We start from the raw sequence: 25,145 nt of genomic DNA on the forward strand, positions 1-25,145 counted from the left end.
AAGAGGTGCTCTGATTTTCAGAATTTTCAGCTTTTCTGCTCTGGTTTCTCCCCATCTTTGTGGTTTTATCTACCTTTGGTCTTTGGTGATGGTGACGTACAGACGGAGTTTTGGTATGGATGTCCTTTCTGTTTGTTAGTTTCCTTTCTAACAGTCAGGACCTTCAGCTGCTGGTCTGTTGGAGTTTGCTGGAGGTCCACTCCAGATGCTGTTTGCCTGGGTATCACCAGCAGAGGCTGCAGAACAGCAAATGTTCCTGCCTGATTGTTCCTCTGGAAGCTTTGTCTCAGAAGGGTACCTGGCTGTATGAGGTTTCAGTTGGCTCCTACTGGGAGGTGCCTTCCAGTTAGGCTACTCAGGGGTCAGGGACCCACCTGAGGAGGCAGTCTGTCTGTTTTCAGATCTCAAACTCCCTGCTGGCAGTACCACTACTCTCTTCAAAGCTGTTGACAGGGACTTTTAAGTCTGCAGAAGTTTCTGCTGCCTTTTGTTCAGCTATGCCCTGCCCTCAGAGGTGAAGTCTACAGAGGCAGGCAGGCCTCCTTGAGCTGCGGTGGCCTCCACCCAGTTCGAGCTTCTCAGCTGCCTTGTTTACCTACTTAAGCCTCAGCAATGATGGGCACCCCTCCCCCAGCCTCGCTGCCACCTTGGAGATGGATCTCAGACTGCTGTGCTAGCAATGAGCGAGGCTCTGTGGGCGTGGGAACCTCTGAGCCAGGCACGGGATGTAATCTGCTGGTGTGCCATTTGCTAAGACTGTTGGAAAAGTGCAGTGTTAGAGTGGGAGTGACCTGATTTTCCAGATGCATTCTGTCATGGCTTCCCTAGGCTAGGAAAGGGAATTCCCCAACCGCTTGCGCTTCCCGGGTGAGGCAATGCCTCGCCCTGCTTTGGCTCATGCTCCATGGGCTGCACCCACTGTCCTGCACCCACTGTCCAATAAGCCCCAGTGAGATGAACCCGGTACCACAGTTGGAAATGCAGAAATCACCCGTCTTGCCTTGCTCACACTGGGAGCCGTAGACTGGAGCTGTTCCTATTCGGCCATCTTGGCAGCAACTTTGCATTTTTTTTATTTAAAGAATAAATGCCTAATAATACATAATCTTAAAAATTGGACCTTTAAATCAGAGGGAAGATCTCACTAAATACCAGCATTATACACTTATAAACCTTAAAATGTTATCATGGAAAGCATGGATATATCAGTCTTCATTTTAACAGAAAATTGCACTTAATTCAAGATCATTCATCTAATATAAGTGGAAAAGATTACTTTTTAAAAATATTTACAGTATTTCCCACTTGTCAAAAAGGTTAGTTTAATCCAAAAGGCATTTTTTGAATTAATAAGTAGTGTTCTGTTCACATTTGTTTTTATTCAATAGTAAAGGCTTTCAATCTAAGAAACTATTCAAACATATGTTGAATTTAAGCATTTTTAATTGGATCATTCACAACACATTTTCTAAAAATATAGCCCAAAAATATATACTAATTTATCATAAATATGCAAGCCTTAATCTTCTTGGCATATTGTAAAAGGCAGTCATCTCATGAGACACTGTTGTTTTTTCATCTCAATGTTTTTTCTAGTGATAAAGCAAAACTGTGAATTTTTATCTGGCACTGAACTAACAGTGTGAGTCACAGGAGAGGAAAAATTTTAGGTTTCTATGAGAGGAGGAGACATGGAATGAATTTGATGACAGAAAATGTTGCAAGAAATACTCATTAATAATGATTTTTAAAATTTATTTTTCAATTTTTTTTATCTTATACTTATCTATACTTATTCCTACATTTGAGGTCCTTACCAAAGTATGCAAACATACAAGCATCAATATAGCTGTGTAATATCAAAAATCTTTATTTCCTAGTCAACTACATGATCAGGTTAAGAAAATTCATTTATCTAGCTAAGTCATCCCTAATTGCTTGAGGTTATTCATATTAGATAATCAGGGGTAACTTAGTGAGTGCATAAACTATGTGTTTACAATTTCATTTCATGGTTAATGATGATAAAAATATAAATGAATCAATACTACATATTGAGTACTTACTTTCTGTCTGTCATATTCAAAGAAATTTACAAATGTTTTGCTTTTCTGAACAATTGTATGATCTATGAGTATAACAATCCCATACTACAGATAGAGAAACTGAGATAACAGTAATTGCCTAACTTCTTATCTGGCAAAGAATAATCAGTGTAATAGGTGATGTAGCCAGAAACTGAACCCAAATAGTCCGACTCAATATCCCAAGTCTTAACCTCTCTTCTCTAAAGCCTCTTTAAGAACAATATATGGACAACTTCTGTATGGGCTCTAATAATTAAACTTTAAAAATATAAATAAAATAAACTTTCATGCAATAACTAGAGAGTACGTGATGTAGGAAAATTAATGACTTGACTATTTCTTCTTCTTGACAAATTATTACAATATGTGTGATGGCACTCTGTCCTATAATTATTAAAAATTTATTTCACCTCGTATTCCTACTGGCTTTCTTTGTTTTGAAGTGTTTGTATTGTAAAGTATGAAAGCTGAAGCAGCCTAAATGATTCAGACCACAGAGAGTAATGTTTTTATTTTAGTCTTTAAAAGGTCACTAAAGCTGAACAGCACTAAATTACATTACTAAAATCACTGTGTCTGTCAACACAACATACTTTCACAGCTGGTTTTCTCAACTGGAGTTAGATTTGCATTTTGGAAATCATATTAAGGTAACGGTAAGGGGTAAATTGGGCTTCTTATTTTGATTGAAAATTTTGGAACACAGGAGTAGTGTTTTTTTTTTAAGTAAACTGTTAAAAAATTCCTGTTATAATTATTATAATCTTCAAAATATTTATTGATTAAAAACAATATGACAAGTTTCAGGTAGTAAAATAATATTTATTTTTCTTATGATTTATAATAAAAATATTAAATAACAAATAACTTTAAACTTTGATAACAAGTAAACCACAAAAAAAGTAAAACCATTTGATAGATTCTTACATGTTCTTTTCTGTAGAGGGAGAAAATATCTTCTGTGTTTCCTTCATTTGCTGATAATCTTTTGCTTAATTCTATACAGCGAGAGTGGCATCCCCATGGTATAACAAATTACAGACAGCCTTATAATTATACAGTGACAGCTACTGGCATTGGAGAAAATTGATTTGTTGCCAATAGAATGTCATAAAGACTTTACAGTTTTCTTTATTGGAACAACATATTGGCTTTCTTTGCTATTTCAAGTTTAAATACTTTCAATCCAATTCTACACTTTCAAAAAATTCTATTTGATTAGAGTTAAATAGGAGTCCAGGAAATCTAAGAACTTATCTAGAACTACATGATGTTGCTCTGCTCCAGGTCACAAACATAAATCTAACAGAAGGATCCCATAAACAAGTGACTGGAATTTGAAGTGATATTACTTACATGGTATAACTTAAAGAGTGTCAGATACTCTAAATGTGTTCTTAAGTGCCTGATCTTAGAGTCCAACATTTCCACCACTAGACTTGCTACTTGTGGTTAAAACATCTTTAAAAAGAAAGAAAGATCACTATAAGAATGTTAATATCACTGAGGTCAGGTGCATCTTAATGGTGTGATGGAAAGAACATCCTGAAGTGATGCTAATGAGAAGAGACTCAGCCTGGGTGGCATTAGGCTCTGAGTGATGCACAGGAACACAATATATGATAAGGTTAAAGGTAAATTAGCTGGACATTCATTCACTTTCTTATAGTTGGCCTCAGATCGTTTTATAGAACAAGACATCTTTCTTACACGACTCATTGTTTTGATAATCATAACCGATTGCCATTTTTCTCAAGAGATAAGTATTAGTTTTTAAATTGGCCAACAAAGCCATGTATTTATATGTTGTTTTTTGAAATGCAACTCTTTGACTGACTAGGCCATTGAGGAATGGAGAATGATTCTTTGATGAGTGACCTATTTCAGTTTCAAAAAGTTATACATTGGGTTTTAAAATTGGTAAGTTACATCTCCCCACAGATGTTTACCTGCCAATATTATGATAGTAGATAATTTAAAAATAATGTCTAATCCTGTTGTTTTAGGGATCAAGGAGGAAGTACTCAAACCTCTTTATTTTATAAGAAATTTAAGTTGACCTATCATGACTATATCCTTCTTGAAACTCTCTTCTATTAGTATAACTGGCTGATAATGACATCGACATTAAGATTTGAAAAGATCAAGTGCATCAATGCATTAATAATTACCATGTCAGGGACACAGTAAATGCTTAATAAATGTCAGTTGTTGTTATTAGACTCTCAAATCATGATAAAAAGTATGAAAATAAAAACATTTGAACTATATTCAAAATCAAAGCTTAATATGAAGCATGACGTATGAAAACCCTTATAAAGATTATATACTAATTTAAATATTAAATTCATCTATTACTAAACAAATATTTGTGGAAAATTTACTTTGGGAAAGGAAAAGTTTTTAAGAAATGTTCACGTTTGTGGAAAAATCAGTTTTTTTCTAATACGAATAACAAATTAATTTAACCTGCTTTTATATGAGCAGATTTCTTGCTTATATACATCTAATTAATATAACTAAATTCTTTGAGTTGTAAACTACTAAAGAAAACCAGTGATGGAAATATTTATTTTGAAGATGAGAAACAGTAGTGAAAATTTATATTCCAGCAACTGTTATATTTAAAAATAAAACTATATTTTACTAGAAAGTAACATCAGATAGAGAGTAAAACTCCTTTAAAAATGTTTGCGCTTACATAAAGTTCTTGCATTAATATTTAACTAAGACTGTGTAATAGCTTCTTTACCATCAATGAAAGTTAAGAACTTATAGTAATGCATTCATCATGTTTAATTTGATTTCTCTCTCATGCTTATGCAACATTGGCTATATTAAATATGTAAATATGTAACATTGTCTTTATTTGCTATGAAAATTGCATAATGAGTGAAATTGACAAAGAGATTAAGTCCATCCATGCTCAAAATTCTTGAAATACATATTTTGGTGAGAGAATAACGTCTATACAACAGCTTTATATAATTAAACAGCAAATAATTTTGTTTTAAATCTCTTCTTCAACCTCCTAAAATTATAGCCAATAACTAAAAGGAGTTGAAAATTTGAAGCTTGTTGGACCTTTCTGTTGTCCCATGAGAATACTAAGAGCTAGGTTTGAAAGTAAGAAAAGTCAAGCTATAACACACACACACACACACACCACACACACACACACACACACAGGAATAGCATTTAGAAATTGTTGTGAGAATTAAGATACATAATAATATAAACATTTTGTGAGACAGGACAGTAAGCAAAGAGGTAAGAAAAAGCTTCATATTCTAAACCTCTGCCTCTACATGCTAAATATTCAAGCACACACGCTTATTTGGATTCTAAGTAACAAAAACAGACAAGAGAAAGAATCAACAAAGAAGCAAGTTATTAAAAGCTATAGAATTTTTTAACTGTGAACATATAGGCTGATTTGATAAAGAAAAAATGCATTTCTATTTTTCACTGTAGCTTCCCTTATCTCTTGCCAGAGCATTCACTAATGCCTAGCATTTTCTCTACATGTTTGTGAATGCATACTTGTGTGTCCATATTAGTACGTGGCCCACAATACAATGTTGGCCTGATACATGACTCCAAATCTCAGCAAATCCTGTGACATTCTGAGCTCTTAGTTTTAAAAGCTAAAAAGGTAACTAATGTCACTTTTTGACACACACAGTTGTTAGCATTTAACACATCTTTTTCTAAGTACTTGGAAGAAAGAAGGATCATGGCTTGTCTTTTTTGATGTTTAGAGCTGCAACTCATAAGTATAAGGAACATCTGAAGAAAGAAAATGCTCCTGAGGCTTTTTTACATTGTCAAGAAATGTGTTTATATCTCTGTTTCTAGTCAAGAAAGCTATCAGATATTTCTTTCTGTACTCTGTAACAAATAGCTCAGCAGCAGTTTAAAAATGCAGTGCATTTGCAAGTGGTGATTAACGTGTACCCCTTTCCAGGAGGATTAAAAAAATCTCAGAAATGTAGTAGATTCTGTAACATTTGCATATTTCAACATTCCTTAGAATAAAAGTAGATTTTAAACTAAAGTAATGGAAGTTAACCAGAGTAAAAGAAAAAGAAAGCAAATCCTTAAACATTTACTTGAATTAAGTCAAATAAAAATAAATAGAATTTTCTTCAAAAATGTTTTTGAAATGTTTATGAAAGCATTTTTTTAAAAATTTGACATTAAAATACATGTGATTCCATTGTGCAATGTGTTCCAAAGGCTAATTATAATAACACATGAGATTTTACCAAATATAAATATTTAAAATAATTGTTAAAAATAATATTCTCTTTACATTGTAATTAATTAATTTTATACTTTTGAGCCTATAACATTTTAGTTAATTTATTGAAAATACTGATCTATGACTACTGCTATATGTTAGTGTATACATAACAGATCCTTACATTGTAAATAACAAACATATTTACATTATATATGATTTTTCAGAATTATTCCAGTCTCTCAAAAGCATATACATTTCATGAGAAGTGACATAACTGAAACTATATACATAGTACTTTATGTGAAAATGTAGGTTTGCGATGGATAAAATGTAAAACTTCAGAGCTGATCCAGAGCCAGAGAAAAATAGTTAATATTTTTACAGAGACCTGTTTTTTCTTTCTGAACATTGAAATACTTTCCTGCTAGATCCCAATTATGGATTTGTTCCTTCAGAACAACCTGGTGCAGAATGAAGCCCTCTTCATATCAGAAAGGTGTGTGCATGTGTCTGTGTTTCCAGCAGTAGCCAGTAGAAGAACTAGGGATTCAGTGAAGGAATCAGAGGCAGAGAAACTTCATGGACACAAAGTAGAAGCTGCAGAATTATGCCAGTAAGGAGGAAAGCCATTTCTGGTTAATTATTAAGGAGGAGCAATAACATTAATTTTCGGAATGTATTTGAGGAAGCAATTTTCATTAGCAATGTGTTAGATAAATACATTTCAATAAAGTAGGCTTCAATCAATGGAGGATTTTCTGTGGTCACTAATAAGAACACTGATAAAATAAATAACCTGGTGCACATAGGCAGGGAACCGGAGTCTGACCCTCATAGAAGAGGATCATCAGAAACTAACATTAGAAGCAAATAAAATAAGTATATATACCCACAGTGAGATGTCACCAGAAGGTGATTGTATAAGGTAGGTATCAGGACCAACCACACTGAGGAAGTGGAAGGAGGCAGAGAACTGAAAACGGTGTCAAGACCAACTAAGCTCTGCTTCTGGCATGAGAAAGTTAATCCCTATATTCAAAATGGAAGCCAAGGCAACATAAAATTATGGATGCTTCTCGATTTATGATGGGATTATGTCCTGGTAAGTCCATCGTAACTTGAAAACATTCTAAGTCAAAGATGCACTCATTACACCTAAATTTCAAAATTCACTGTACAGTTTCTACTCAAGGTGTATCACTTTTCCACCACCATACATTTGCAAAAATTGTTAATCACACCATAGTAGGCCAGGGACCGTACGCATAAGAATTTACTACAGGCTTTTATCAGGCTTTGTTATAATATCCACACATCATCTTTTTTCACCAGTAATAATTCAATATCAAATGATTTGAGAGTTGATTGATCCCTTAGAGCTATTTACACTGAAGTCTAGACCTGTTTCTTATTAAGTCTTATTAGTATGATACCATTGATTGAGTAGACTTGTGTGATGCTGTGTGTGATGGGCAGCTGATTCAGGTCTCCTTAAATTATGTCATGACAGAAGACAGGAGAAGTTATGTTATGGGATGAAACTGTCCAAGTATGTTGCTGTCCATTGCAAGTTATTGTGAAGTATTTCTTCTCTGTATTCTGATAAGCATATAAAATAATGCATTTGTCAACATCACTGACTGTGTATTATCTACTCGAGGCCATGTTAATCTATTATACAAAAGATATCAAATCTCAGACATCAGATGTAATTGGACCTACAATATAGTTGATTTTGCAGTAGTTATCTATTATCGCCCATGATCCTGCTGGGTTTTACAGACCAAACTGTTGAATTACATAAAAACGTGGTGAGGATCGCCACCCTTTAGGAATTTAATGGTGGCACTACTTTTTACCATTTTATCAAGGAGGCAATATTGTATTTAATTTACTATTTTAACTTCAGAGAGGCTATTTCAGAGGCTTGTATTTCCTTTATCCACTGCTTTAGTTCTAACCCTGGTGACCTGAGTCAGTAAGTAATTGGCCACAGATTCATTTTGATGAAGGACTGGGGAAATTCTCATACAGACCAAGAATCTCCTTTGGTCAATTTTTTTCTGAGACCAAAAACCGGTTCAATCTGAAAACAGAGTAAGTAATCCAAACTTTTCCTGGAGAAAATTTCCCTAAGTTTCCTGATCAGCCATACTTGACTTCATTTTATTGACTGAGTGGTACTACTGTTTTTTTTTTAGCTGATCATATATTTTGTTCCTATGGGCCATGAGTTCTTACCCATCTTCACAACTATCTTTGTGTCAAGCTTCCTTGGATGCTACTCTGATCTTGCCTCTCATTACAACAATTGTATCTACTTTGACTGTAATGTGTAAGTGCCACTATCTGCCTTCTATTATTTCAGAATTTTCTCATTCACACTGCTATGAGTGATTCCACTAATAGAACAGCATCTCATACATTCAGTCCTGGAATACTAGAGCAAAGCCTCCACTGAACTTGTGAGTGTTCCTTTCTCACCAGTACATTCTTTGGGATCACATGTAAAACATAAAACTGGCAGGATTCTTCTTTATGTAGTATATTTACTTTAGAATGCCCAATTCTTTGAGCCTTTTAATCTTCCCTTCCCATCTTTTGTTACATTTCTATTCTATCATATCTGCTTTATTTAGTATGTCTTCATGTTTTCCATGCTTCTTCCTAGAATCATGTTCAGATAATTTATTGGGGTCTTTGAAGGGACAGTCAATAATTTATTGATGCCAAAATAATTCTTCCAAATTGATATCATTTCCCTTATCCAACTCTTTCTTCTATATCTCCCTGATCCATCTTCCTCACAATCTACTCCTATGTGTATTTTGCTGACACATGTTAGCATACATTGTCTAGCTCTGCAGGTGCTTTAGGCTGTGGTGCCTTTTCTCTTCTCAGGCTCTGTATGTCTTTCCAGTTTGCTGAATAAATGAATAAATAAATACTTTTTACTAGTATGGTTTTGGGCAAAACTTATTCTTTCTAGCTAGAATAAAATACATATTAAAAATCTCAATGCAACCTTTGCAATGTATATGTGTCTGTGTATGTGGGGTGCGTGTGAGTGTGTGTGTGTGTCTCCTTTCCTTAATGTTCTGGAATTTTGTATACAAGCTTACCTTTGAAATGTCCATACCTCTCAACAGAAGTTCTAGGTACTTATCTTTATCTGACAATCAGACATGTTTGTCATTCCACTTCAGTTTAAAAATGAATGTATTAGTTGCTAAAATTAAAGATATTGGAGATATCACAAACACACCTACATGTTTTCTCCTTGCAAAGTAGGCAATGTGGTAACACAACAGCCATACTTCTCCATGGCAACAATTGCTAAAGAAAGTTTTAACCTTTTCCTTTGCAACATTACCAGTCAACCCACTGCATTCATTTATTTCACTTGCCTTGTCTCTATTTTGTTTGTGGCTGTGGTTTCATCATGAAATTCATTTTTGTAATATTTCTTTCTTTATATTTGCTATGTCATGAATCCCAGTCACTTTTATTTATCTAAAAGCATTTCTCTCCTTATGTTGTTTATTTTAGTATTATGTTTAGAAACTTTCTAAATCAATTTTGTCTTAAAATATTCAAAAATGAATATATATGCTCTTGTATTATCTATTAACTGCTTTCCAGTATTTAATTCTTCACATGAAAAATTTATTATTTTTTCCACCACTAGTGTATTTAAAATATAAACTTTTTCAGGGATGACAGGGAGGTACGAACACGGGCAGCAAAGTCTTAGAATCACCTTCTGTTTAAATTTGACTTTAAAACTATTAATAATACACATAATTCTGCAAAAAAGTTAATTCATCTAAGATCAAGTAATAGTGGCAATTCTACCCAGTAGGAGAATAATTTTTATTATAGAATAAGTATGATTTTGTTCACATAGATACAGTTATACTTAAACTTTTTCAAAAATAATGTTTAAATACACATCATTCCACATATTTCAAAGAACTGATCCTATAAATTAGGCTTTGATCCATACCGGGCCCCAAATAGTATTTACAACTTCCAAATTTGAAAGCAACAGTTAAAATATATTTTATAAATAAATAAAATTTCAAAAAGGATAATAACCTCATAATTAGTAACATAGGTATCATGCCCAGCTTAACTAAAGATTTTAATATAGTTGAAGTTATATGAAAATGAATGCTAGTTGGTTTGTTCAAATAAGGAAAACAACTGTTTTGGGAATTTCCAAGAAACCCCATGTTCAGTAATTTGCTAGAATGACTCACAGGACTCAGTATATTGTTGTACTCATGATGATGATTTATTACAGAAAAAGGATATGGAGTCAAATAAACAAAGGAAAAATGCACGTGGGCAAAGTCAGAAGAAAACCAGGAGCAAGCTTCCAAGTGTCCTCTCCCCAAGGAGTCACACAAAATGTGCTTAATTTCATCAAGAATGGAATTGAGGCATTTCAGGGAGGCTCATTACTCGGTGCCCAAGGATTTTTACTGGGGGCTGGTCATGTAAATGCAGTCTGCGTAGCACTTACCCAAATTCGAGACGCCCAAGAAGAAAAACAAGTGTTCAGCATAAACCAAATTGCTTGCACAAACAGTTAGGCACAGTGAGACACTCTTATCAGTTAGGAAATGGTGGGAACCCCACCAAAATCCAACTTCCCAGGCACCAAAGGCAACCTTGCAAGCATGACATTTTAAGAACAGCAGTCTCAGGCCTGCCACATAAATTATTTTATGCACAATAATCTTTTAGAACGGGCTTCTATAATCATTTAAATTGTTGCTTAAAATGTGGTGTTATCTGTGACAATTTGAGGTTCGTTTTCTTAAAAACCTTTACTATACATAAAACATTGATTGTAAGTCACCCATCAGAGAAGCAAGAATGTAAAGAGCATGTTTCTACAGCATTTAAATAATTGCTTAGTGTTGATTGCTTGGTATTTAACCTAAGGTTTCAAGAAATTAAATATTTCTTCTTTCTTGCAGCTTTCTTTTAAATTGCTAAACATGAACATTCTCCCTGTGGCATGAATAACACATTTCTAATCTCATATGTTATAGAAGTCTTTTTAGAGAAAAAAAAAAAGAGCACTTGAAGGATCTCTTATATCTGATAGCACTCAACAGTGCAGGTGTGGGCAATAGACTAGTACATCTCTCATTGTGAGATAGCCTCTCCATTTTCTTACACAGTTGAAAACCTGTTTTTCATCATTCATGTGCATACCTCTGAAGCAAAGGAGTCATTTCTCCTTTTCTGTGGAGATGAATATACTATTACCACCACACGCATCAGTAATAGCAACTTAACTGTTTTAATCATTACATGGAAATCAATACCACTGCTCCTCAGGCTGTGGCTATGCTCCTGACAGATTATACATAAGAGATTTATTAAAAAGATGGTAACAATCAAGAGAATCAAAGAGAATGAAACTATTGCTTCTGTTTGAGGAAATCAGCATCATTGTGGGGCTATCATTAAGATTATTATTATTATTATTTTATTTAGGTCGTCTATTTTGGCAGATATATTGCATGGCATGTGGATGTGAGTGTAGGTATAGTAAATCTTATTGGGATTCTTAAATTTTTATTGCCCCTTCTGAAGAGCCATTTTAATTATTCTTTCCTGTATGTTTCTCATATATTTTAATGTAAACATTAAAAATAAATCATTGACAGGTAATATAATTTATGAGTATTTTAATATATTTATTTTTTATAACTACATATATACAACTCTCTATAACAAATTATAATTATTTAGTATGTTGGCTTCTACTTGGTGAGTATATTTTTATATCAAATCAGAATGTAGCTCATTCAAGTATGCTAATTTAATTATCCAGGAAAGAGCAATTAAAATAGAATCACACTGTTTGAAATGATCAAGCTTATTTTAAACTAATATACAGTCTGAAAAAGTTCATATCAGTTGAAGGCTTTTAGGACATAAAGAGAACAATAAATTGTGAAATCTGTTAAAGAATCTGTTTGGAAGAAAAACTAAAATAAAATAATGAAACTTACTCTTTGAAACTGTTATCTTTTGAGTGACATGAAAACCATACATAATAAGGATATTTTACATTATCTTTAATCATATAAGAAAGTGGCAGATGAATTTAAATTTAAGAAAATATTCCATTTAGCAGACAATCAAGTGGAAATCAAACTCCTGCATAATCAAATAGAGATTATACTTGATGAGTAACTAACAAATATTTACTACATTACCAAAAAATGCTAAATAGTTCATAAGATGGCCTTTTTTCTTATTCGTTAATTTAATTTGTGAAAGTTTTCATAGTCCAATTTCTTCCCCCAAAAATAATTAAGGTAAAGTAATTAAACCATATTAAACCCTTTTTTGTCACTGTTACAACATCTCTTACATTTTTATCCGTCTGTCATTTTCAATAAGGTTTTTAAGTCTATTATCTCATTTGATCATCAAAGGAACATTTGAAGGAAGTTCCTTCCTTCCTGTAAGGAACTCCAGGAAGACATTGTTATGCATATTTTAGAGCAAAAGAAAAAAACTGAAGAGTTGATAGGCCAGAAGAAGTTTTCATAGGCTAAAAATCACATTTACCATTATAAGGCAAGAGGCAGTACCAAGAATAGAGGTCAAGTTTTTAGCCCTATAGATAAGAGTTATTTCCTTGAATCACTGGTTTTAAGTGGTGTTGATTTGGTCATGTTGGGGGTGTTTGTGTGTGTGTGTGTGTGTGTGTGTGTGTGTGTGTGTATAAAGCACAGATTAAATTAATAGAAACTGTGTGTATTTTAAAATTTTTAAATTTTCTTTGAAAAATTCTACACCGATTCTTTCCTCATGGCTTCTAAATAAAAAGTCACTTGTGCTCACTGACCTATCAAGTTGGTGACAAAATATTGCTTATGTATTCTATATATATAAGTCATATATGTGCTACATACTTACATGTTTAACTAAACAATTTTGGTGACTTGATATAATTTTTTTTCCTTTGTAAGGTGCTGTATTAGTCTGCTAGGCCTGCCATAACAAAATACTGCCGACTGGGTTGCTTAAAAAACAGACAATTGTTTCTCACATTTCCAGAGGTTAGAAGTCCAAGACCAAAGTGTTAGATTTGATTTCTCCTAAAGGGAGCTCCCATTGGCTTACAAAAGTCTGCCTTCTTGCAGTGTCTTCACATGGTCTTTCTTCTCTATGTGTGCATCCTATGTGTCTCTTCTTTGTCTTATAAGGACAGCAGTCTTACTAGTTTAGGGATTCATCCTTATACCTCTATAAGCTCCATGTCCTAATACAATCACATTGACAATTAGGACTTCAGCATATGAATTTTTGGGGAGGACACAATTCAGTCCACGAGAGGTGTATGATCTGACAAATTCCTGGCACTTATTTCCTAAAATAAAAGAGATTAAAGGCAGGCCATGATTTGACTTTTTGTTTTCTAGAAATAAATAATTATATTTAGTAAATTCAGGATAATAAACAGAAATTATATAAATGTGTTTTATTAGTCTTCATAAATTTAACTATTTCATAAGGTTATTGATTAACATGCATTTCAAGTCCTTATTTCTCACTTCTATAAATACTAGTTCATATAATTGCATGAGGTAAACAAATCTTAGAATTAGCTTCTGATTATTATTTTTAGTTTTCCTGGGCCATCATTCAACAAAACCTTTTTGTAATATCCTATCTTCCCTGAACCTATTTCTCATGCATTTTGAGGACTCCTAAAGAGTGAGCTAACCTGCTTTCTTTGCACATTGATCTCTCTGAGCACCGTATATGAGTAATATCTTATTTTCATGTAGTAATTCTCACAAAATTTGTTTCTGTACTTTAGTACTTCTCATATGACAGAAAAATGAAATTAGTTGCTTCACACAGTTGCTGTATCACATTGTCTCTCAACTTCTTAGAAGATTATACTAATTTATTATTCTCTGGCCTATATCTTCAAAATCTAGTTGCAGAATTACTCCTTTCTGCTAACATTGAAACATGCTCAATCTCTCTTGTATTAAAAATCAACAACAAAGTAACCCCTGCCACCAACAAAACAAAATAATTCCAAAGTATTCTTATGTTAAAAGGGAAAACTGAGGCAGAGAGAGATAGGTTTCCTGCCCAAGTTACCACAGTTAGTAATCAACCAGGTAAACCGACTTCAGAGCTTTTGCTTTTGCTTTAATGGCTAGCAATACTAGCTCCCAATCCTTTTGACTTTTCACCTGCATTGTTACTGCTACCCCACCTTCTGCAACCACTCTTGTCTTTTGGTATCTGAAGACACAGTGACATGATTGACTGTCTTTACTTTCTGTTTAATTCCCCCCATAGTTTTCTGGAGGGACCCAGCTAGGATCTAACATATGTCCACTAGTGTCTTCCTTTTCTATCTGATTCTCAATTGACCATAGCTGCTACCTGGGGTCAGGATTTCTCCTAGCAGTAGTGAGACTTTTTGCATACCAGAACAAGATATCCTCCTTTGGGCAGTGCCAGCCCTCTGTGCAGACTCCCACACACTGGATTTTGGCCTCCAGTACCCCCCTTGGCTGATAGTCTCCATACAGTGCTCAAAGGATACAACTCTATATGGCTTAAAAGTGTAAATAGTAGCACCACCCCAATGTCAATGACTTTTGAGAATTATACTCATGCCAAATTCCTGGTAAAATCATAACATTCCATAATTTACAGATCCAGATTTATAGGTATAGAATTCAAAAGGGTTTGATGCAATAAGGGGAATGGCTTTTATCCTCTATGTTTTGGCAGGTGAAATTCAAAGATGGGACCATGCTACAAGTCTAAACTTGCTTGTACTAAGTATTTTTGTTACTTAGGCATGTCTTATATCCAATAATGAGTTTACCCCAGGCCAATGCAATATGGACAATAAATACCAGTATAAAATTATTTCTTCTCCACTCTTTCTCAAGCCCTCTCCATTACACCAAATTCTTCTTTCTTTCTGTAATATTATCATCAACTACAGCTAGGATGCACTCCTGAAAACAAAAAAAAATCCATATTTTGTGTTCTTTGTTGTATTTTTGAAATATTAACCCTTGTTGAGAGACATGCTCCAAAATTGTATTCAAACTTTCTATATGTTTTTGAGTAAAACTCTAGGTTATCTGGTAATATCTGTACAACAGTTCTCTACCAGATCTTCTTTTAATTCAAAGACCATGAATTATTTTTATGATGCCTTTACAACCTGAATATATAAATGTCTGCCTATGAGTAATGATAACAAAGGATGTTCTATCCACTCTACTAAGCACAACTAGCTTGTATTAATTCAGATTTACAGGAGAGGAAACTGAATTTTTCTTTACTTTCTTTTTAATATACTGAGCACCAATATTTCTTCAAGCTTCAGTACATGACCATTGAACATTTAGATGCCATTGAGAGAAAAACTTTTTAAAATGAGAATGATTCAATGGGCATTTTCTTCCAAGTTGTTCTTAAAAGTCGTATCCTGAAGAGTAACTTGCCCTCTTAGGTAGAGAGAAATCTCTACATGAGAAACCATCAAAAAAATTGAGTCAATTATGTTATTCAATTTTATTTTTATATAACAAGTCTTTCCAGGGGATAAGTAACCTTTGTTTGTCCTCACAGATTGAGCTATTAGTCTGAATAATGTACCTCTTCACATTTTATTTCTTTCTTTCATGACTCTGTATGGCAGCCTCTTTGTTATTCTCATGAAGCTTTCTTGAAAAGCTTGATTAAAAAAATGCAAATATTTGTGATATTAGAGCTACTAGTGGTTTGTCCTTTAATCTAACATTTCAAAAAATACTTTTTAGAAAGTAAGACATTTTCATAGATAACTAAATTTAAAAATCTCTTGATGTTGTGGTGTTTTTTTTTCTGTTTTGTTTTTTGTCCAATTTGTTTTGTGCAATGTCATTTTCATATCTAGTATAGGTTCTGAGGGCATAGATCTTAAAACCAGACTATACCTGACTGTATAGGAGTTTATACAAGTAAGGTGCCCAGAAGACTTCGTGCCACATTATAAACACTGGTTAAGAATCAATTACCAGTTGCATAGTAGTAGTATTCTAACCAGAGCACATTAGTGTTTGAAGTCATAATAATTACACACCCATGTTCCTGTTTGTGTGTTATATAAGCCATAGGATGTGAGAAATACCAAATAAAGCATTCTTATTATTATCTTCATTAAAGAGTCACTTTATATAAGACTGATTATTTGCTTATAAGTCACAATTTTTTATTAAAAACATAATTTTTGTGCTTCATGAAGAGTGAAGATATATTTTTTAATGTGAGGCAATATATTATTATTTCTGTAAGTGGTTATTTCATCCATTTGCATATCACTAAAATAAAGGTAAAATTAAAAATTCTCAGCAGCATTTCACTATAAAACAGAAATAGTGTTTACTTACCAACTGGGCTTGAGAGGTTAAGAAGGCCCAAGCCAACTCCAATATTAGGTGGCTATGTTTCCCATGATACCTGCCCCTATTGTTTTTCCACATTATTTCAAACAGTTCCTTTATTAGACTCTCCTCAATTATACTGATTTGTGTCATGTTGATACATGTCCTGCCTGCACTCTGATCAGAAATGGTAATTTATTTTTTCTAGCAGTACCCCTCAGAAACACACCTTTGTGGTTCTGGGTTTGGGTTGCTCATAGATTTGAGAATTATTAAAATAATCCCTTTACTAGAGGAAAAGGGGCATGGGAATTGGAAGCCTGTGGTGATGTCGTATAAAAATTATCAAATTGTAGGTATGGGAGTAATGCAGGTGGAGGGAAAGGCAGGGTGACAACCACCTGTTTGGGATTTGGTCACTATGGCAACTGTAGTGAATATAAGGATTGAAGAGTTCCGTGTTATTCTTTGACATTCTTCTGATAGTTTGGAAATTTACAAAAATTGTTCCCTCCCTATATTGACATAATTTGACATAGTCTTCAGTGTAACTTCACATCAACTCCTATTAAAAGATAGGATTCCTTTTTCTTGACTTTGAAGTGGCACTTGCCTAATGAACATATTGAGTGTTCAATTTAAAGTGGGAAAATCAGAGGTTCTCAAAGAAAGGTTTGAAGGAGCCCATCCTTTCTGTAGTTGAGGACAGGTATGGCTAAGAATTGACTCAAGGACTTGATCATATGAGCTAAAGAGGTATAGAACCAATGAATTGATCCTTCCCACCAGGTATCTTATATTAGGATAAGGAAACTGATTCAAAAGCAGTGGGACCCTAAGGTTTGGAATGGGAACTCTGGGATGGTACAGACAACAATGAGAAACATGCATCCTCTTATCTCTTTCAACTTCGCTTGCCATGGCAACCTTTCCCATCTACAAAAAAAAAAAAAAAAAAAAAAAAAAAAAAAAAAAAAAAAAAAAAAGGTTCAGGTTTTGTTGAGTAAAAACAGTTTCAGTGATTAAAACAGAAACCATTGCATCAAAAAACAATACTCCTTGCTTATGAGCCCTCATAAAGGTTAGATCCTAACATAAAAAATGATGGAGAAACTTAAGGCTGGCACTGGAAGGAGACAGCCTGTGCACTTAAAATAATTATAGAATTATGTTGAGTTGCATCAGGAGAAGTACGTGAAACACAATATGAGAGTCGACCCTACTGGCGTTACACTAAGGAAGAAGTAGATTTCACTGGGCCAAATTCAATGACGAGAGTCACTTGTGACTTAATATGTTTCCTTGTGCTCCTGTAGCTGTTTTAGATAGTGTGCCAGATTGGTTAATTGAAGCTTGTACTCAGTGGCACACTAAAGTGAATGAGGATTGATATGCTGGAAGACAATTCTTTAACATCCTGAAAAAGAAAGGATCCAAGAAGGATCTTTCAGTAAATGATGAAATAAATATGTTATATGTTCACTGCTCATGTGACCCTAACCATAATCAGTAGGGTGCCAGAAGGCATTCTCTTCGCCAGGAAATTAAGATATGCATTGGTAAGGTGGGTGACTTTAGCATCTTTGCAAAGCAATGCTTTACTTTATAGTCTGGATGATGATTAAAATGATAAAGTGCAATTTGTTTCTTTGCTGTCTGTGGGAATAGTGGATTCCCAGACAGCTGGAAGACAAGTAAAATTACAACGTGCCACAAAAATGGAATAGTAATCAAAGCACTATGACACCTTGGGTAATCTGCAGTGATGCTGATTTTGATTATAAGTCACCAGAATTGATACAAATGAGTAGGCTAATCACAATATGTTTCATATATATAGGTGAAAAATTTCTAACTGATGAACAGAAACATAAATTCAATGATGAATGTGGAAATTCAAAACCTGTTACCAAACTGCTGGGCATTAGCCCTTTCTGATAAGTTGAACCTCTCCACTGAGTAGTAAAGATGCTGCAATATGTACTCTGAATCTTCCCACAGAGGTATCTGTAGTCACTTACTGGGGAAACAATCAATGGGAAAAGGGAAATACACAAGCTTTCCCAGAATTACTAGATACCTTCAAAAGTGCTGCTATTCTCTGTAGGATGAAAATACCGCATGGGCCACAAATCACAGTGAAGCATGTTGTGATCAGATGACAGAAGGAAGCTTGGCTTGAATTCACATTTATTTTCAAAGTTTGAGAATATTAAGTGAATATGGAAAAATTTAGATGCTGACGTAACCCCCACATTGTTTCTATGACACATAGAATGAGAAAAATTACGGTAGGGAAGACCATATGAAAGTACTTGCAATTGTTTATATGCCTCCCTTCTCATCAGCATTAAAGCCAAAATATTAATGTAAAATGATTAGTTGGAGAACATGCAAAAATCAGAAACTTACAAATATTAGGTGCAAAAGTTAGGGAATACTGTTAGAATAATTGCAGATATTCAACAATTTAATCATGTAGTATGTCCAATTAAAGCTGAGGTTTTGAGGAAGCAAAGAAGGTGGAGATTGCAGTGAGTTGAGATTGTGCCACTGCACTCCAGCCTGGGTGACAGAGTGAGACTCTGTCTTGAAAAAAAAAAAAATCCTGTAAACACGTCAAAACAGAACTTCTTTAAATATCTCAATGAGTGGATAAAGATAAATGATATATATATATATCATATACCATATATATGTAATGGAATACTAATCAGCCATAAAAAGGAATGAACTAATAGCATTTGCAGTGACCTAAATGAGATTAGAGACTATTATTATAAGTGAAGTAACTCAGGAATGAAAAACCAAACATCATATGTTGTCACTCATAAGTGGAAACTAAGCTAGGAGGATGCAGAGGCATAAGAATGACACAATGGACTTTGGAGACTCAAGAGGAAAGGGTGGGAAGGGGGTGAGGGATAAAAGACTACAAACTGGGTGCAGTGTATACTACTCCAAAATCTCGCAAATCACCACTAAAGAACTAAGTCATGTAACCAAACACGCCTGTTCGCCAATAACCTATGGGGGAATAGAAAAGCTGATGACAAGCCCTGAAAATCATATGCGTACTCCTTCAGTTTTGGATATGTCCAAAACTTTTTTCCTTTTAACAATATTTATGCAATTGAAAACAGCCTTTTTTCATCCTATAGTTTCTACTTGACTTATGACATCTGACCGTGGAACACCAAGTAACAGTGTAACCCAAATTATAAGTCATAAACTGAATGTTATCTGATACTAAATTATAAAGTAAGATGTGTTCATCAGTATTTTATTATAAACAAGAAATGCCAAATGCAAGACCTACCCTGATCAGTTCTGAAAAGCATTCATATGTTGAGACTCCTGTGGTAATTGATCTTCTTACTGCTTCAAGATCTTTTGTTCTATCCACAATTATATCCTCAAGAGAAATTCCTATAACCATCAATAGAGGAAGAAAACGCATAGTCTTGGTTTGCATCTGACAAGTGTTCAACATTTATCTTACCACTTGGTTGTAAGTTTCTTCAAGACAGGAAAATTTTCAAAATTAAAATCTACACAATGCCAAAATCATGAATATCTTATTGTTTATATTTATTAAACACGAGTTGAGTAGATGAAAAAATTTTACTCAGATATTACATGATACATTTATCTAGTAAATTTAAATTTTCAGTTATTTTTCTTTTTAGCTTTATAATTTCTATTTGGTTCCATTTTATAATCAATATATATTTATTGATATTCTCTAATTGTTTATATATAGTTGCGATTTTCTTTAGTCTTTTGTTCATGGTTTACATCAGCTTATTGAGCAAATATGAGACAGTTTTAAACTCTGTCTAGAAAATTCAATGTGTGGGCTTCCTCAGGGATGATTTATGTCAACTTCTTCCTTTTTCTTTTCTCTGTGAATAGACCATAGTTACATACTTCATTTTAGGTGTTTTGTAATTTTTTGTTGAGAACTCGACGTTTTCAACATTTTAATGTGGTAATTCTAGAAATCGGTGCCCCCAAACAAGAGATTGCTGTTGGAAAGGATTATAGCCATCTATTATTATTGTTATTATCATTATTATTATTCATTTTGTTTTGTTTTGAGACAGAGCCTTGCTCTGTTACCTAGGCTGGAGTCCAGTGGTGCTATCTCATCTCACTGCAGCCTCTGCATCCAGGGTTCAAGCCATTTGCCTGCCTCAGCCTCCCGAGTAGCTGGCATTACAGGTGCCCACCACCATACCCAGCTAATTTGAGTGTTTTTATTTTTTAATTTATTTTTATTTTTATTTTTAGTAGAGATGGGGTGTCACCATATTGGACAGGCTGGTTTTAATCTCCTGACCTCAAGTGATCCATCTGTCTCGGCCTCCCAAAGTACTAGGATTACAGGCATGAGCCACCACACCTGGCCTGTAGCCAACTATTATTTAGTGACTTTTCCAAGCCATTTTGACAAAAGCAATATTCCCTATTTTGTCATTTAATTATCTCCATGGTTAGTAGGTGACCTGACAGAAATTTCCTTAAATACCTGGATCCAATAAGAAAAGGTGTGGGGGAAAAGTGTTCTGTCTCTTTAAATCATCTTGATGGAGACCGCAGGGGAAGCCACTTAAGTCCTCGGGGTTGAAATGAGTGATCAGTATCTCTGTTTATGCCTAGTCCTCAGTGAACCACTAGGCAGATCAAAACACACAATCTCAGTGTTTAGAGGACAAGTCTGCGTTGCCCATCCTGGCTCTAGTAACCCAGACCAAAAACACAGGCCACAATCCCTACAGTTGTCTGCTATGGGGCTGGGGTGGGTGCAGAATGCTCAAATTCACTGAAATTTACCCGCCTCCCTCTCTTTACAGCACTCTCCCAGAAGGGGTGAGTGTTCAACTAGACTACACGGTTCTGAAATACTTGACTCTTAAAGTGCTTGCCAGCTCAATAGTGTTTCCAAGAGGGGACAAATTCCTGGATCTTCCTACTCTACCATGTTCTAAGATGTCATTAAAATATTTTTTATCTTAGATTGTGTTCATAGTACTATATACTGAAATTAAAGTTTCTTTTGAACCAATAATCACTAAATTATTATTTCAATAAAAACTTATTTGAACTTTCTATCAACATTCTTTGAAACTGTAACTAATTTAAAAAAATCCAAATTCAGCAAAAAGAATGCAACTCACTTTTAAAATATTTAAATAAACCCTGAACCATGGATACTTACAAGTAATAACTGAATTGTTTGTTAAAATGTAAAAGTTTCATTGTTATAAAAGTTTTCAAATCATGATAGTAAAATTTATGACATACTTTGGAAAAAATTATATTATGTAACTAAAATATCCATTTATTCCTATTGTTAAATTATTGCAGAAGATGTTAAGAAAATATCTCCTTCTAACCCATACAATGCTTGGATATAGATTATAATCAAATATACTTACAAAACTTATTATTGTAGCATATAATTTCTTACACTTAATTTAGCCAAATTAAGATGGTTAACACCCTAAATTATAAAATACATTGAAATATGTATGAATTATTAATTTCAACAGAAAATAACTTATAAGCCATTTTTGTGTGTTCTACAATTACTTGTATCTAAATTGGCTAATGAGTAATTGGAAGACAATTGTAATGTACACAATAATAATTTCAATAAGAATAAACATTAGTGATTAAAAAGCCAGCTTTTAAATTCGAGTGCTTTTTGTTGGAATCCCAGTTTTTCCACTTAGGGGTTACTAAAACTCTTTATATTTTTGTTTGTTTGTTTGTTTGTTTTTGAGATGGAGTCTCACTTTCTTGCCCAGGCCAGAGTGCAGTGGCGCAATCTTGGCTCACTGCGATCTCTGCCTACCGGGTTCAAGCAATTCTCCTACCTCAGCCTCCTCAGTAGCTGGAATTACAGGCACATGCTACCACTCTTGGCTAATTTTTGTATTTTTAGTAGAGACGGGGTTTCACCATGTTGGCCAGGCTGATCTCGAACTTCTGACCTCAAGTGATCCACCTGCCTCAGCCTCCCAAAGTGCTGAGATTACAGGCACTTACAGGCCACCCCATCTTGCCTCTATATTTCAGGTTCTTTACTTGAAAAAATACAAAAATAATACCTGTTTCATAATTTTTTTTAATTTTAATTTTTGTGGGTACATATTAGGTGTGTATATTTATGGGATACACGAAATATTGTGATACAGTCATACAACATATAATAATCACATGAGGGTAAATGGAGTCTCCTTCACCTCAATGATTTATTGATTTTTTTGTGTGTTACAAACAAGCTAATTATATTCTTTTAGCTATTTTAAAATATATTTTAGAATGACTGTTGACTGTACTCACACCGTTGTGCTATTGCTACTAGATCTTATTCATTCTATCTAACTATATAGTTCAGTGGCGCGATCTCGGCTTACTGCAAGCTCTGCCTCCTGGGTTCACGCCATTCTCCTGCCTCAGCCTCCCGAGTAGCTGGGACTACAGATGCCCACCACCACGCCCGGCTAATTTTTTGTATTTTTTAGTAGAGACGGGTTTTCACCATGTTAGTCAGGATGGTCTCGATCTCCTGACCTTGTGATCTGCCTGCTTTGGCCTCCCAAAGTACTGGAATTACAGCCCTGAGCCACCGCGCCCGGCCCTCTGCTATATTTTTTTAACCATTAACCATCTACATTTCCTCCCTCCCACCTGAACTAGCCTTCCCAGACTCTGGTAACCATCATCTACTCAAGGCGACATATTAAAGAAAACAGAAAAAAAAGCTGATATAACGAACATATAATAAGTATATATAATAACAATATTGCATCTTTATTTTTAATGTTTTATTTAATAAAAATTTGAAACACAGAAAAATACAAAAAAGCATTGTGTAATAACCACTGCTACATTCCTATCTAGTGTGAACAGATGTTATCATTTTTTCATATTGTATTAGATATCTGGTTTTGCAAAATAACAAGACGGTTAAACACAAAGCAAACTCTTGAAGTTAGTATGTATATAATGCCAACGTGCCTGGTATGCTTTTGAATTTATTTATTTATATCTAAAATTAATAAAGACTATTGTTTATGATTGTTAAACGTTTAAGCAAAATATAGAATAAAAATATGTATTCTTTCCTTCTCACTATTAATTTAGTTTCTAAAAAAAAAAAGAGTTTACTTAAGAAAATAAAAAAAGCAGCACTTGCCCGAATTATCATATATTATGAAATAGAAGAAAACAGATTAATGAAGTTTTGTTTTAACTACATATTCTTTTATGCAATTTGTATTTCATAAACCTTATAAATGGACATAAATCACAAGGGAACATTATGAGAGCTTTTATTTTGACTCATAATGAGAATTACTAAGTAAAGCCTACATACTTATATTTAATATTCATTGAATTATGAAGTAAGGCTGTCTCTAAAATCTTAGAGGCACATAAAAACATGTTCGACATCATTAGACATTAGGGAAATGCAAATTAGAATCACAATGAGTTATTACTGTATTCATATTAGTTACTAAAATTTAAAAAATAATGATAATGCCAAATGCTGTCAAGAATGCAGAGAAACTATTGCTTACATTGCAGGTAGGAATGTAAAATGGCACAGCTGCTGTGGGAAATAGTTTGGCAATTTTTTATAAAATGAAATAAATACCATATGACCAACAATAACATTCTTGGGCATTTATCTCAGAAAAATAAAACATATTTATGTAAAAACTTGACCATGAAGGTTCCTAACAGCTTTATTTTTAATAGTTCCAAATGAGAAACATCCCAAATGTCCTTCAATGGATGAGTAAACAAACTCTGGTACATCCATATGATGAAATGCTACTCAGCAATAAAAAGCAGTCAACTAATGATATACCTGACAACTTGAATATTTTTCATGAGTATTATACTTAGTTAAAAACAACATCCAATCTCAAAGATTTCATATTATACAATTCCATTTACATAATGTTCTTGAAAGTATAAAACTATAGAAATGGGGAACAGATTAGCAATTTCCAAAGGACAAGTAAGGTGGTGAGTCAGGTGGGTACAACTACAAAATTGTAGCACATATAGTTTCTTTGTGGTGATAAAACATTTCTGCATTTTGACTGTGGTTGTCCCATAAATACATACATGGAATCAAATTAGACAGAACAATGTGCACACACACTCACACACACACACACACACACAAATGAATACATGTAAAAACTGAGGTAAATAATGCCTGCAGTCTAATAAATGACATTATATCACTGTCAATTTTCTGGTTTTGATGTTGAACTAGAACTGATACAATGTTACCATTAGGGGGAGCTGGATAAAGTGTTCACCAGACTCTATTTACTCTTT

The sequence above is a fragment of the Nomascus leucogenys genome, chromosome 22a (genome assembly GCF_006542625.1).
Source record: "Nomascus leucogenys isolate Asia chromosome 22a, Asia_NLE_v1, whole genome shotgun sequence".
In the NCBI taxonomy this organism is placed as follows: domain Eukaryota; kingdom Metazoa; phylum Chordata; class Mammalia; order Primates; family Hylobatidae; genus Nomascus; species Nomascus leucogenys.